The sequence below is a fragment of the Pseudorca crassidens genome, chromosome 13 (genome assembly GCF_039906515.1).
Source record: "Pseudorca crassidens isolate mPseCra1 chromosome 13, mPseCra1.hap1, whole genome shotgun sequence".
Taxonomy (NCBI): domain Eukaryota; kingdom Metazoa; phylum Chordata; class Mammalia; order Artiodactyla; family Delphinidae; genus Pseudorca; species Pseudorca crassidens.
This window is the reverse complement of record NC_090308.1, coordinates 76,092,296-76,107,809: the sequence shown is the minus strand read 5'-3', so window position 1 is coordinate 76,107,809 and position 15,514 is coordinate 76,092,296. Positions and strand designations below refer to the sequence as shown.

Here is a 15,514-nt window from a genome sequence, read left to right as displayed (position 1 = left end):
AATAAATGCTATATAAACACTAGTAAGGTGAGTGACATGAAATCTCACACTCACGAATTGTGTGACAACATAGAGTTCCAGTTGTCACACCATTAAATCTGATTTCCACATGTGGATGCTGGAACAACCAAGTTAAAAGTCCAGAGCCCTTGGGTGAACATTACTATTTATGGCTTTATAATAAAGAAATATTAAATCACGTCTCAAGATGCACAATATGAAGAGATAAGTGGCTTTAGAAGTGATGTCTTAACATTTTTAAGAGGGAAATAGTCAAGAAAAAAAGACTGAAATAGGAGGCGTTTAACTTTAAAATAAATCATGATTCTTCACATATTATTATCAAGAGACTCCGAAATTTTGTCTAACCATTCTCTGGTAAAGAAGTTATATTCCTTGATAAAGCCCTAGAGATACATTCTCTAAGATTTGGGAGATATTTGGTGAAGTCCTTCGGGAAATATATGAGTAAACCAATACTTTCCTCTTAAATCTTTGAAGCACAAGAAAGAAATATACCTATTTAGTATAAGAAGATTTAAGAAATATGTGAGAAAAATATGTGCTCATGAAATTGTTTTATAAAGAAAGGATCTCCTGAGAAGCATGTGACTGCAGAATTTCTTCCATCCACTTTCTTGAAAAAATTGCTTCATGCACGGCTGATAAATTGATTATATAAAGATGGAAGGAGACAAAAATAAATGCCTTATTACTTTTTAAACAACTCACTAAAATAACTGAATTCAGAGACAAGGGACTTTAAAACTCAAGGCAATCCTGATTGATAAGAAAGGCCTAGTTTGGAGGGGAAGAAATATGGTACTAACCACCTGGGTGATTTGCGGTGAAGACACAATATCTGTGTCACCAGGACTACTTTGTTACAAGTCATAGCATAAGGATTACTACTACTGAGTGTCCTTCCTTTGTTGGATGCTTCACTCAGCTACCTTTTCTAGTTTGGTTAACCTGGGTGTATTATTTAACACCAATCTTCAATTTCCTCACTGAAGCAAGGTCAATGATAGCTGTGTAGTTGTGAAGATTAAATGGGATAAGGTACTCAGCACCTAGCATAGGGCCTGGCATCTAATAACCATTTCATAAATGTTTTCTTCGCGTTATTAACTCTTGAGTCATACCCTAGAGGTAGGTATTTTTAAAGTATGGGGATCACAGTGAGGTAATGGAATAAGTTAGAAAACAAAGTCATGACACACATACATACATTTTGTAAACAGGCTGACATGTTTCTTTTGGCAGACAGTACAGTATTTGGCCCACAGAATGTTTTTCTTTTCATATTTGGAATTATTTTTCAATGTATAGATTTCACAAACCAATTTCAATTTCCCACTTTTATTGAAAATGTGAAATATCTAGTGATATTAGACCTACCAACCCAAATGGCAACCATCAGGGTAAAGGTGGAGCTGTTCTTTTGAGTAGAGGTTCTCAAGTTTGCCATGGTTTCCACTTTTACTATTATCTCCACAACAACAAAAACACAATAAGTACAAATTATGATTATGCTTACAAAAGTGTCCACAAATATTACTATTGTTCTTAGATTTTTTCCATAGGAATTGCAAATCTGGTGGTGCCCTCCATTTGACTGAAGTACACAGACTCCTCCATGTGTCTGAACTACGCAAGTAAGTAAAGTAAGTAGCTCTATTTTTAATTTTTTTAGGAACCGCCATACTGTTTTCCAAAGTGAATAAACCAATTTACATTCCCACCAACAGTGCACAAATTTCCCTTCTCTCCACATCCTCACCAACACTTGTTATTTCTTGTTTTGGGGGTACTAGCCATTCTAGTAGATGTGACATGATAGCTCATTGTGGTCTTGGTTTGTATTTCCCTGGTAATTAGTGCTGTTGAGCACCTTTCATGTACCTGTTGGTCATTTGGAAGTCTTCTTTTGAAAAATGATTATTCAGTTCCTCTGTCCATTTTTCACTTGGACTGTTTGTTTTCGTTGTTGAATTATATGAGTTCCTTACGTATTTTATATATTAACACTTTTTCAGATATATAGCTTGCAAATGTTTTCTCCCATTATATAGGTTTCTTCTATTTTTTTTATTGGCTGTGCAGAAGCTTTTTCTTTGATATAGTCCCACTTTTTGATTTTTGCTTTCATTGCTTGTGCTTTTGGTGTCATATTAAAAAAATCATGGACAAGACTAATATCATGAGCACTTTCCTTACATTTTTTTCCTAGGGTTTTTTATGATTTTAAATCTTATATTTAAGTCTTTAATTCACTTTGAATTGATTTTTGTGAGTGGTATAAGAGTCTAGTTTCACTTTTCTGCATACGGTAATCCAATTTTCTCAACACCATTTATTGAAGAGATTATTCTTTCTCCACTGAATATTTTTGTCTCCTTTGTCAAATAATAGGTGACCATATATGCAAGGGTTTATATCTGGGCTCTCGATTCTGTTCTATTGGTATGTGTCTATTTTTATGCCAGTACCATACTGTTATGACTACTATAGCTTTGTAATATAACTTGAAATCAGGATGTGTGATGACTCCAGATTTGTTCTTTTTCTTTTTTTCATGATTGCTTTTGGCTATTTAGGGTCTTTTGGATTCCATACAAACTTTAGGATTTTTTTTCTATTTATGTGAAAGATGCCATTTGAATTTTTATAAGGATTGTATTGAATCTATTCATGGCTTTGGGTAGTATGGATATTTTAGCAATATAAATTCTTCTGATCCACAAACACATCATATCTTCCCATTTGTCTGTCTTATCCAGTTTTTTTCATCAAAGTCTTGTACTTTTCAATGTTTTAAATTTCTCACTTCCTTGGTTAAATTTATTCCTAAATATTATATTGATTTTGATGCTCTTATGAATGGTATTGTTCTTTTTATTTTTTCAGATATATTGTTGCTAATGTATGCAAATGTAACTGATTTTGGTATGTTGATTTTATATCTTGCAATTTTACTAAATTCATTGATTAGTTTCAATAGTGTTTTTTTGGTGAAGTCTTTAGGATTCTTTTATATAAGATCACATCATCTGTAAAGATAATTTTACGTATTCCTTTCTGATTTCTCCTTTTATTTCTTTGTCTTGCCTGATTACTCTGGTTAGGAATTCCAGGACTATGTTGAATACAAGTTTTGAGAGTAGGCAACCTTGCCTTGTTCCTGATCTTAGAGGAAGAGCTTTAAAACTTTCACATTGAGTGATGTTCGCTGTGGGTTTTTCATATGGCCTTTATTATGTTGAGGTATGTTCCTTCTGTACCAATTTGTTGAAGATTTTTATTATAAAAGGATGCTATATTTTGTCAAATCTTTTTTCTGTACCTATTGATGATCAATGATTTTTATTTTATTAATGTGATGTATCACATTTATTGATTTTGATTTGGCAATATTTCATTGAGAGATTTTGAATTTGGTTTGGCAATATTTTGCTCTTGAATTTGGTTTGGCAATATTTCATTGAGAGATTTTGCATCTATATTTATCAGAAATTTAAGTCTGTAGTTTACTTTTCTTGTAGTGTCCTTATCTGGCTTTGGTATCTTGGTAATATGAGCCTTGTAAAATGAGTTTAGGGGTGTTCCCTCTTCTTCAATGTTTTGGAAGGGTTTGGGAAGAATTGGCATTAATACTTCAAATATTTGGTAAAATTCCCTGGTTCTGGACTTTTCTTTTGGGGAGGTTATGATACTGATTAAATCTGCTTACTAGTCATTTGTCTATTCAGATTTTTCTACTTCTTTCTGATTCAGTCTTGGTAAGTTGTGTTTCTAGGTATTTATCTATTTCTTCTAGATTATCCAACTTTTTGGCATGTAAGTGTTCAGGGTAGAAGCTTATGATCCAATATACTTATGTTAGTATCAGTTGTAATGTCTCATCTTTAATTTCTGATTTTATTTATTGAAACTTCTCTTTTCTTAGGCTAGCTAAATGGCTGTCAATTTTGTATATCTTTTCACAAAATCTTGCTCTTTGTTTCATTGATCTTTTCTACTGTTTTCTTGTCATATATATTTTTATTTCCTCTCTTATCTTTGTTATTGTCTTGCTTCTCTTAACTTTGAGCTTAGATTGTTCTTCTTTTTCTGGTTCCTCGCATAGTAAATTGTGGTTGTTTATTTAAGATCTTTCTATTTTCTTAATATATGCATTTATCACTTGTAAACTTTCATCTAAGAACTACTTTTGTAGAATCTCATAGGTTTTTATATGTTGTGTTTGCATCTTCATTTATTTCCAGATATTATTTCCTTTTTTATTTCTTCTTTGACCAATTTATGGTTCAGGAGCATGTTGTTTAATCCCCACATATTTGTAAGTTTTCCAGCTTTTCTCTTGTTGATTTCTAGTTTCATACCATTGTGGTCAGAAAAAATACTTAGTGTAAGTTTAATCTTATTAAATTTACTAAGACTTGTTTTGTGGCCCATAATATGATCTATCCTAGAGAATGTTCTTTGTGGACTTGAGGAGATATGTATTCTGCTGCTATTGCATGGAATGTTCTATATATGTCTGTTAGGTCCATTTGCCCTGAAGTGTGGTTCAAGTCCAATGTTACTGTGTTTTTGTTTATATCTCCTTTCAGATATGTTAGTATTTGCTTAATATATTTAGATGATCTGACGTTAGGTGCTTATGTATTTGGAATTGTTATATCTTCTTAATGAGTTGATCCCTTTTTTGTTATATAATGACCTTCTTGTCACTTGTTACCTTTTTCAGCTTGAAGTCTACTTTGTTTGATATAAGTGTAGCTATTCCACTTTTTTTTGGTTTCCAATTGCTTGGAATATGTTTTTCCATCACTTCACTTTGAACCTATGTGTGTCCTTAAAGCTGGAGTGAGTCTCTTGTAAGTAGAATATATTTGGGTCTTGCTTTTTTATTCCACCCAGCCATTCTATGTCTTTTGATTGAAGACTTCAATCCATTTACATCTCAAGTAATTATTGATATGTAAAAGCTTAATAATGTCAACTATTAATTGCTTTCTGGTTGTTTTATAGTTCCATTGTTCCTTTTTTTCTCTCCTGCTGCCTACATTTGTGGAGGGGTGATTTTCTGTGGTAGTATACTCTGCTTCCTTTATCTTTTGTGAATGTATTATAGGTTTTTGCCTTATGCTTACCATGAGGCATACATAAATTTTTTTTAGATACTGTTATATCTATATATATAGATATATATTTTATTTATTTATATCTATATCTATTTTATGCTTATAGAATCTTAACTTTCATCATATACAAAAACTCAGCCTTATTACAACCGCTTTCATATTTTTAATGACACAGTTTACCTCTTTTTATATTGTGTATTTATTAGCAAATTATAAGAGCTATAGTTAACTTTAGTACTCTTTTCCTTTAATCTTTATGCTATAGTTAAGAGGTTAACACATCATCATATTACAGATTAGAGTTTTCTATGTCATACTGTATATTTACCTTTACCAGTGTATTGTATACTTCCATATGTTTTAATGTTACTAATTAGTATCTTTTTATATCAGCTCAAAGAACTTCTTTTACAATTTCTCATAAGACAGGTCTAGTGATAAAGAATTCCCTCGGCTTTTATTTGTTTAGGAAAGTCTTTATTTCTCCTTTATATCTGAAGGATAATTTTGCCAGATAGAGTATCCTTGGCTGGCTTTTTGTTTTTTCTTTTTCCTGCGATTTGAATATACCATCCCATTCTCTCAACCAGTAAGGTTTCTGCCGAGAAATCTGCTGATACCTTAATGGGGGTTCCTTTGTGGCTTACAAACTGTTATTCTTTTGCTGCTTTTAGGATTCTTTTTTTTTTTTTTTTTGCAGTACACGGGCCTCTCACTGTTGTGGCCTCTCCCGTTGCGGAGCACAGGCTCCGGATACGCAGGCTCAGCGGCCATGGCTCACGGGCCCGGCTGCTCCACGGCATGTGGGATCTTCCCGGACCGGGGCATGAAGCCATGTCCCCTGCATCAGCAGGTGGACTCTCAACCACTGCGCCACCAGGGAAGCCCAAGGATTCTCACTTGGTCTTTGAATTTTGACACTTTCATTACAATGTGTCTTGGAGAAGATTATTTTGGTTTGAAATAATGAGATAATCCATTACCTTCATGAACTTAAACATTCTGCTGTTGATGCTCTCTGCTGTATTCTTTATTTCATTCACTGAAGTCTTCAGCTCCAGAATTTCTATTTGGTTATTTTTTATCTTTTCTGTCTCTTTATTAAATTTCTCATTTTGTTCTTGTACTGTTTTCCTGATTTTGCTGAGTTGTCTTTCTGTGTTTTCTTGTATAATTGAGTTTCCACAAAACAGCTATTTTTAATTCTTTATTGGGTAAATTACAGCTCTCCATGTCATTGGGTTTGTTTAAGAGGAATATTATGATCTTTTGGTGATGTCGTATTTCCTTGATTTTTCATGTTCCTTGGAGTCTTGCATTGATGTTGTCACATTTGAAGTAGCAGTCACCTCCTCCAATCTTTACCAGCTACCTTCAGGTAAGAGTTACTTTTCATTAGTCCTGCTATATAAGCTGTGACTTTCTTCTTCAGCCTTGTATACTGCTCCATGTACCTGCTCCATGTACCTCCAGATGTACCTGCTCCATGCCTCTTTCTCCCTCTTGTGGCATAAATCTTAAACTTGTATGTTTCCTCTTGATCTTACAATGCACCAGGCTGGCTGGCTGGCTGCTGGAAACTTCTATTTTGTTTTCCCAAAGGTGGCACTACAGCTCAAGATTGTGGGCAAGTTCCTCCCTTGCCCACAGACCTTGGACTGTTTTCTGTACACGTTCCCTGTCTACTTGAGCTCACTCCCACTGCTACTCTCAGGAGGACACCAAGGAGCTGATCCTTCCTGTCATTTCCATTTTCATAAAATATCTTTTTCCATCCTCCCACTTTCAGTCGTTGTGTGTCTTTAGCTCCGAAGTGAGTCTTCTTATAAGCAGCATATAGATTTTCTTTTTAATCCAATCAGCCACCACGTGTCTTTTCTTTCTTCTTTTTTTTTTTTGGCTGCGTTGGGTCTTCGTTGCTGTGCATGAGCATCCTCTAGTTGCAACGAGTGAGGGCTACTCTTCATTGCGATTGCAGTGCACAGGCTTCTCATTGTGGTGGCTTCTCTTGTTGCAGAGCACAGGCTCTAGGTGTGTGGGCTTCAGTAGTTGTGGCACACAGGCTTAGTTGCTCTGAGGCATGTGGGATCTTCCTGGACCAGGGCTTGAACCCGTGTTCCCTGCACTGGCAGGCGGATTCTTAACCACTGCACCACCAGGGAAGTCCCAGCTACCCTGTGTCTTTTGATTTGAGCACTTAGTCCATTGACATTTAAAGTGATTATTAATAGGTATTTACTTATTGCCATTTTATTACTTGTTTTCTGGTTGTTTTTGTAATTGTTCTCTGTTCTTTCTTCTTTTAGTTTCTTCTTTGTGGTTTGATGATTTTCTTTTGTGGTATGCTTGTGTTCCTTTCTCTCTAGGTCTTGTGTACCTGCTGCAGATTTTTGATTTGTGGTTAGCATGGAATTCATATACGTTGACCTATAACTATATCTACTTGTTTTAAACTGGTAGTCATTTAACTTCAAGCACATTCTAAAAGATCTATATTTTTTTAACTCTCGTCCCCCACATTTTGTGTTTTGATGTCGTATTTTGTACCTTCATATTTATCCCTTCACTGTTTATTGTAGTTATAATTGATTTTACAATTTTTTGCCTTTTAATCTTTGTACTAGCTTATTTAACTGTTTGTTCCTCAGCCTTCAGTATATATTTGTCTTCCCTAGAGGGATTTTTCCTTTCCTATAGATTTTTACTTCTTTTTATAGCTTTTTCTTTTCCATTTAGAGAAGAGCCTTTAACATTTCTTTTATGGTAGGTTTAGTATTGATGAACTCTTAGTTTTTGCTTGTCTGAGAAGTTTGTTATCTCTCCTTCAATTCTAAATGATAATTTTGTTGGGTAGAGTATCCTGGGATGCAGGTTTTTCTGTTTCATCACTTTAATTATATAATGCCCCCTTCAGGCCTGCAAAGTTTCTGCAGAAAAATCACCTGATAACTTTATGGGATTTCTTTGGATATGACTTTCTCTTTTTCTCTTGCTGCCTTCAGAAGTCTCTCCTTATCTTTAACTTTTGCCATTTTAATTATATGTCTTGGTCTGCTGATACCCTGATTTTGGACTCTCCAACCCCCATAATTTTTTATGTGAGAAATAAATTTCTGTTGTTTAAGCCACCCAGTCTATGGTATTCTGTTATAGCAACCTGATCTGACTAAGAGACTTGTACTATAGAGAGAGAGATGTGTGATTATATCATAACTATATTAATTTATTCTACTTTCCGTCTTTACTTGATTAACATATTCTCTCTTCATATGAATCTTACACACTTTTCCTGGTCCCCACGGCAGAAAACATGGTTTTGTACATTTCTTGAGTGTTGTTGCTTTACTACTTGACTCTTACTTTCAAGTTCAAAATAAGAAGAGATTCATTGTCCCAATTGGTGCCCACCTCCTGAATGAATCAAGAGTGACCAGAAGTTGGGTCAGTTGATAATATGGTTGCAACATCTGCAATAATATGTATAAAGTTTTTGCCAGAGGGAGAAATGAGTGGGGGACAGATTATCTGAAAGGAAGGGAAGGATCATTTCCAAAGGAGAAAGTTCAGACACAGAAAGCAATAGATCTTCGATGCATTAGTATTTACAAGCACTTTTCAAAGAGACCAACACATGAAAGTATACAGTAAATACTGGTTTTCTTCATTCTCTGCTTAGCGATTTTTAGTGGCTTCAAATTATCTTAGCAGCCTTCCATGTTTTTTAGTCTTTGTGTAAGTTTGTCAATTAAGGAAAGAGCTCTTAATTCCTTAAACAAATCTAACATTTATTGTCCCTTATGTCCTTTTCCTCCCTTTCTCATCTCCAACTAAGAAACTGTAGGTGGTTTCTTTGGCATAAGTTACACAGGGATTTTTCTCTAAGAGTCTGTAGAGTGTGTTGGAATTGAGTGTAATGTCTGAAGTCCATAGGATTTGTAATTAAGTTCTATTAATTTTATAATCGGGTAAGTCGGGTTTCTCTACAGTTCAGTAGTATCTATTTCACAGCGTTGTTTCAGATATCAAGTAAGACGACTGTGAAAGAACATTGTATATGGTCAAGTGGTATTCAAATATTTTCAAGAGGCAGCAGGTCCCTAAAGTGAAATACAACATGGCAGGAAAAGCTTCAAAAGTTTGGAAAGTGTACTACAGAAGAAAAGGACAAAGAATTCTAGTCTTAGAATGTATGCAGTGCAAAACTTTCTTCTGGGTAATAAATGGGATTTCAAGAATAAATATAGCTTCTCCTTTCTTTTCACTCAATGTAAGAAATATGAAAAAAGGCCAAAATTGCTTTAAGAAGACCAAAGGGTTGAAATAAAATTATGCCAACTCATCAGCTTCCTTCCCATTTGACTTAACAAGAATGAGAGTCTCGATCAGTGGGGAAACTACTAGTTCTATTATTTTGAAGTTTTATTATGAGTTATCCCATAGAGAAATCACAGTACTAATAGCTGGAGAATTCAGGGCAGTCACTATTCTCCTGGGGTCTTATTTAGTCACTAGCCACTGCAGCCGCTGACTTTCAACACACTTTGAAGGGAGTTCAGGGTGGATATCAGGAATGACATACTCTGTGTTCTGGGAAAAACTGACAGAACAGGTCTTTGGATAGCTCGATACTTTCAGGAATTTTTATGAGCCCAAATTTTTGCATCTTCTCATACCTAGAAAAGCACTAAAATTATTAACGGAAACATCTGCTCCTCGTCACTAGCAGAAACCTTCTGCCAAATATATGTGCTTGATTGCATGTATCCCCCTTCACCAGTCACATATACACTGACTTCCCCTGCTACCTCTTCAGAACAGTTCCTCAGAGCTCTCTGAGATGCTGTCTCCTGGGCTACAGTCCTCATTTTGCCCCACAAAAAACTTAACTCACAGCTCTCACGTTGTGCATTTTTTTTTCAGTCAACAAAGTAAAAGCAGGAAATCAACATCTATACTATGGCAGTAACATCTGTAGTGTGCATAGTAGACAACTGAAGTTTAAAGTGATTTAACATCAGAGTTGGGATAAAATTTTCTGGGCTTCCCTGGTGGCGCAGTGGTTGAGAGTCCTCCTGCCAATGCAGGGGACATGGGTTTGTGCCCCGGTCTGGGAAGATCCCGCATGCCGTGGAGCAGTTGGGCCCGTGAGCCATGGCCGCTGAGCCTGCACGTCCAGAGCCTGTTGCTCTGCGGCGGGATAGGCCACAACAGTGAGAGGCCCGCGTACTGCAAAAAAAACAAAACAAAACAAAAACAAAATTTTCTATTTGAATATTCAATGTTGTTCCAAAACATTTCTTTTCTTTTCTTTCAGGAAAGCAAGGGATACTTTATTTTATTTTTGTCTGTGTTGGGTCTTCGTTGCTGCAGGCAGGTTTTTCTCTAGTTGTGGCCAGTGGGGGCTACTCTTCATTGCTGTGCGCAGGCTTCTCATTGCGGTGGCTTCTCTTGTTGTGGAGCACAGGCTCTAGGCACGCAGGCTTCAGTAGTTGTGGCACACAGGCTCAGCAGTTGTGGCTCACAGGCTTAGTTGCTCCACGGCATGTGGGATCTTCCCAGACTAGGGCTCGAACCCGTGTCCCCTGCATTGGCAGGTGGATTCTTAACCACTGTACCAGCAGGGAAGCCCACAAAGGATACTTTAAAGATATATAATGTAAAATGTATCACTAGACTTCAAAAGTTAATTTTCAAAAATAAGTATATAATTTGAATTTAACTTATATGTGTAAATTACTAAATTTCACTTTGAATTAGAATTATTTTCAAAATTCCTTTTCTGGAATTATCGTTTAATGAGTCTTTATAAGCAAGACATTTTCATTTTAATTACCATGTTTTCTTTCTACATGATAAATGAGATTTTTACAGAAGAAAAGTGAAACTTTCATAAAACACTTTCGAAAATATACTCTTACAAAAACCAAGCATCATTGTCATAATGATTCATAGCTCAAATCTATCCATAGAATTAAGGTTCTCATGTTTTCATGTTTTGATACTTACTTATGGGTTCTAAGTAGAGATATATTTTAATTTTGAAGAGAAATAATGTGATCTGTGAATTTTTTTAAGTCATAGCAAAGTGAAAATACACACCATTTGACATGAAAGAAGGTTGTTCTCTGAAGTTAATAAAGTATTGTAGCTGGACGTTTTTTCCAGTTATTTGTGAGAAACTACACAGAGTTCCTTCAGAAAAACCACATTATCTTTTAAATGCCTTTTTATAATTAAAATATAAATGAGATATGCAGAAGAGACTGTGTGTCCTAAAAGTAAATAAAAATGTTTGCTTCACCCTGCACTGGATTATCAGTAGAGAGGCAATGTATGTATTTAGAGCACAAGGAAAACAAGAACAGTACTATTTGTATGTATATGAATTTAATATTTCAAAAATGGGAAAATGCACCTCTATTGTCCTTTCTCGCATCTATGTTAGTGTACAGTATCGAATGTATGTGTATATGTGTGTGGTGAAAAGGGAAATGAGACAGAAATATATTCTGTGCAAGCTTCCAGGAAACTGCTGACCTTATTATCAACCATCCCTCCTTTAAACATTCTTGTTTCTTGTCTCATTCATTTCCTTTCATTCCTTCCTTGAAATATGAAAACTACAGTTTCATAAAATGAACTGTCAGAAAATTTTCTATATTATACTTTACATTCTTAGAAGCCATTGAGCACTACATAAATAGAATACGTAAAGTTAGAATCATCTAGAAGCATCAGAAAATTTTCTCAGCAATCTGTGGAGATGACTTGTATTTTTCACAAATAAAAGAAGGGAAGAAGATAGTGATATATTTTTTTTACCTGATCTCATGTTTATAGAACTCTTAAGTGAAGGCAGTGCAATCCCAGTCACGTTTTTGAAGGCACCTCGGCAATCTATTTTTTTAATCATAAATTTGCATTTTGGTGTGATTTTTGACACAAGAATAAACTTCCGTTTCATGCCTATGTTTCCCTTAAAAATCAGACTTTCTACTTTTCCAAAGATTATAACAATTTACATCCATTTACATACTGATCATGTATTGATCTCCCCCCTTACCAAGAGGCACAACTGTTTAAGATATTAAAGTGAATTACTTAGATGAATTTAGTTGTTTTTTTTTTTTTTAAAGATTTTTTATGGACTTCCCTGGCAGTCCAGTGGTTAAGACTCCACGCTTCCAATGTAGGGAATGCAGGTTCGATCCCTGGTCAGGGAACTAAGATCCCACATGCTGCGCAGCCAATAAACAAACAAATAAATACATTGTTTTTAAAAAAAAGGTTTTTTATACTACTTACGCACATGCTAAAAAGTTCAGTAGGGTCCTTGAAAGCAGGGGAACACTAATAAATGTTGAACATCTAAGAGGGCAAATGTTGGGCATAGCTTTCCTCATGTAGTCTTTACAACTATCCTATAAAATGGTTATTATTATCCATATTTTATATCTGAAGAAGCTGTGGATCAGTAATAATAAATTGCTCAACACAGTAAGCTGCACAAACAGTAAGTAGGAAAGTAAGATTGTAATTCAGATTTCTGTATCTCCAAAATTTGTATTTATTCACAGTGTTACTGGTTCTCCAGTCTTTACATTTCTATTACTCAAGTTTCAAAAGAGAGAGAGAGAGAGAATTAGAAATATAAGATTGCCAAATTTTTCCTTTACTGAGTGTGGACATTAAAAATCAAATGAGCAATTTTCTTCTCTGCTTATGCCGAAAAATTATAGAAAAGCAGCAGGGAGGAAAAAGTACAAAAACCCAAACTTCATTTTCTGCAAAATAAAGAGATAAGTGTAATCTATAATCTGCAGATGCCAAATTAAATATAAATGCTGATGTTAAGCAGAAAGTGAAAAGAAGAATAGAAACACGTGAGGATGAAGTACCAAGAAAACTCAGAAACACCAGCAAAAATTCACTTCCTGTAGGTGAGAGGCTCACCCTGAAATAATTACATTGCCTACTTAACAGCAGATATAGGAATTGGGGTTACCAGAACTGTTTGCAGAAACCTTTCTCCACACTAATTAATTCAGAGAAACAAAAATTGGGGAGATGCATAAAAATTGCATAGTTTGGCCAGAGCCATATTTTCAGGGCCATGTTAGTTGTCTCTATTATAACAAAAAATGTATTCTCTAGAGTGTAAAATCTTAAAACGTGCTCTAACCCTCCCCCCCTTCCCTTTAATACTACAAAATGTTTACTTTTTACTATCCAACCTCTGATTATTCCAGTGTCTTATTATAGTAATTCTTTATACTAAAATTCTCCTGTTTTAATTACTGTGTGGTTTCTGTTGCCTGATTGGGCCCTGGGAAAGAATGAATGTTGGTATAAATGGGACCAGATTGGTCATGAATAGATAGTTGCTGGGACTGGTTAAATAGATGCATGGGGGGTTATTATATTCTCCTACTTTTGTGTATATACAGAATTCTCCATAGTAAGAAGACAGCTAAACCAGCTTTAAAAAATATGTCTGCAATGGAACACATGACTATTCATTCTACATCATAGAAAAAAAGACTGTAAAGAGTTTTGCTCAGATTTTGCCAAGAAGAAAATTTGTAACAAATTTACCCCACCCCCCAAAATTTACTTTTTAGAACTTTTTATATATCAGAATTGCAGATAAGACATGGTGGATCTAAATACACATATGTAACAGTTGAATTATTCAGGTACTCGGCATGAAACAAGCTTCACACTCAAATTAGGGTCTTTCAAGGAAGGCTTAGAAAGAGAATATTTTCAAAGGTGTGGGCACTGTGACAATATTAACAGCAGAGCTGTTACCACCCTAGGACGCAAAAATATGACCATAAGGAGCAGGTGTTAGAACCTGAAGGAGAAAGTTCTATAAAGAGGGCTACCTTGAAAGATCAAAGAGCACAGCAGTCTGAGGTAACCTCTCAGAAGGTCCCTGACTTCATTCTCCTCCCTCCTTCGGGTCTCCTGAACCTGACTGGAGACCACGTGGCAAAGGACCTACCTGTTGGTCCGTACCTGTCAATAGCCTCTGGGACATAGATCAGGGTGGAATTAGATGGAAAGTACGTATGGGGAGGTCAAGGAAAAGCTATGATGCAGAGGTACAAAGACACACTCAAAAAATACTTACGGTGAGTAACACTGGGGTATAGAGGAAAAGAAAGGGTGAGGGAAGAGGAAGAATAAGACACATGAGATAGATCATGGTACAGAGTAGCAAATTTATAGATCTGTGTACAAACTACACAGTACAAGGTGAGGACAATTCTGTAAACTTAAAATCACTAAAACAATAGCAAAATCCTTGTCAAAGATCAGAAATACACACTGCCAAGCAAGAAAAAGTATGGCCAAATGGTCTTTCACAGGTGTTGCAGCCACCTAGACACCTACCGGCAATATATTAGGACCTATTTTCCCACAGCCTTACAGAATTATAAAACTTTTGAAATTTGCTGAGCTGAAAAGTAAAAAATGGTATCCTAATGTAGCTGACCCCATTTTCTCTTCAGTAATTTAAGATACAAGGTATATCATATACCAAATTTCTACATGTTGCTGTATCTATTATTGAACTCCCTATTTCATTTCATTGTTTTGTCTATTCATTTGCCAACATCATCTTATTATAATTACACAGGACATTTACTATGTTTTCATGTCTGGTAGAACTAGTCTTCTCAGACTCTTTATATTTTGGAGAATTTTCCAAAAATTCATTTGTTTATTTTTCCATATTAACTTCAGTTTGTCCAGTTAAAAAACATGCTTCGTGGGGATTTTATAGCCATTGTGTTAAGTTACAAAATAACTTAGAAAAAACAACATATTCTGAAAGCTCTGTCTTCAGAATATTGTTGCAAATGTATATAAACTTTGAACTGCTAAGAATTTATCCTACAGATGTGGTGCACATGTATGAAATGCTTTAAGTACATGACTATTCATTGTGACATTGTTTGTTATAACATGCCGAACACATCATAATCAAAGGCAAAAGGCAAATGACACAACGGGAAAAGTGTTGACTCCTGGCACGGAGAAAGGGTTGACCTCCCTTACATATAGTGAGATTTCTGTAAATTGTCAAGAAAAATCCCCATAACACAATAGGAAAATGGATAAAAACATGAAATGGCAGCCCATCTCCACACCAACCAAAAGCAAACAAATAAACACAAACAGCCCCTAAGCAAATGAAAGCTTGCTTAAACTGACTCACATGTAAGATAAAATTAAATTAAAACTTACTGTGTAAAAGTGTCAGGAAGTTTGCCCTCAAACTCTGTTGAGGAGGCTGTGTGGAAACAGTTGCTCTCATACATTGTTGGTAGGAGTACAAACAGGCAGAGTTTCTG

At 35.3% G+C, this 15,514-nt stretch overlaps 1 long non-coding RNA gene across 1 annotated transcript in view; it reads right to left on the bottom strand.

The window, feature by feature from the left end:
* The window catches only part of LOC137205067 (uncharacterized), an 84,341-nt gene extending 68,827 nt beyond the window's left edge, over positions 1-15,514 (bottom strand). The window contains exon 1 of the long non-coding RNA XR_010933988.1: positions 15,408-15,514. This is a non-coding gene — a long non-coding RNA (uncharacterized lncRNA). The remainder of the gene's footprint in view (positions 1-15,407) is intronic.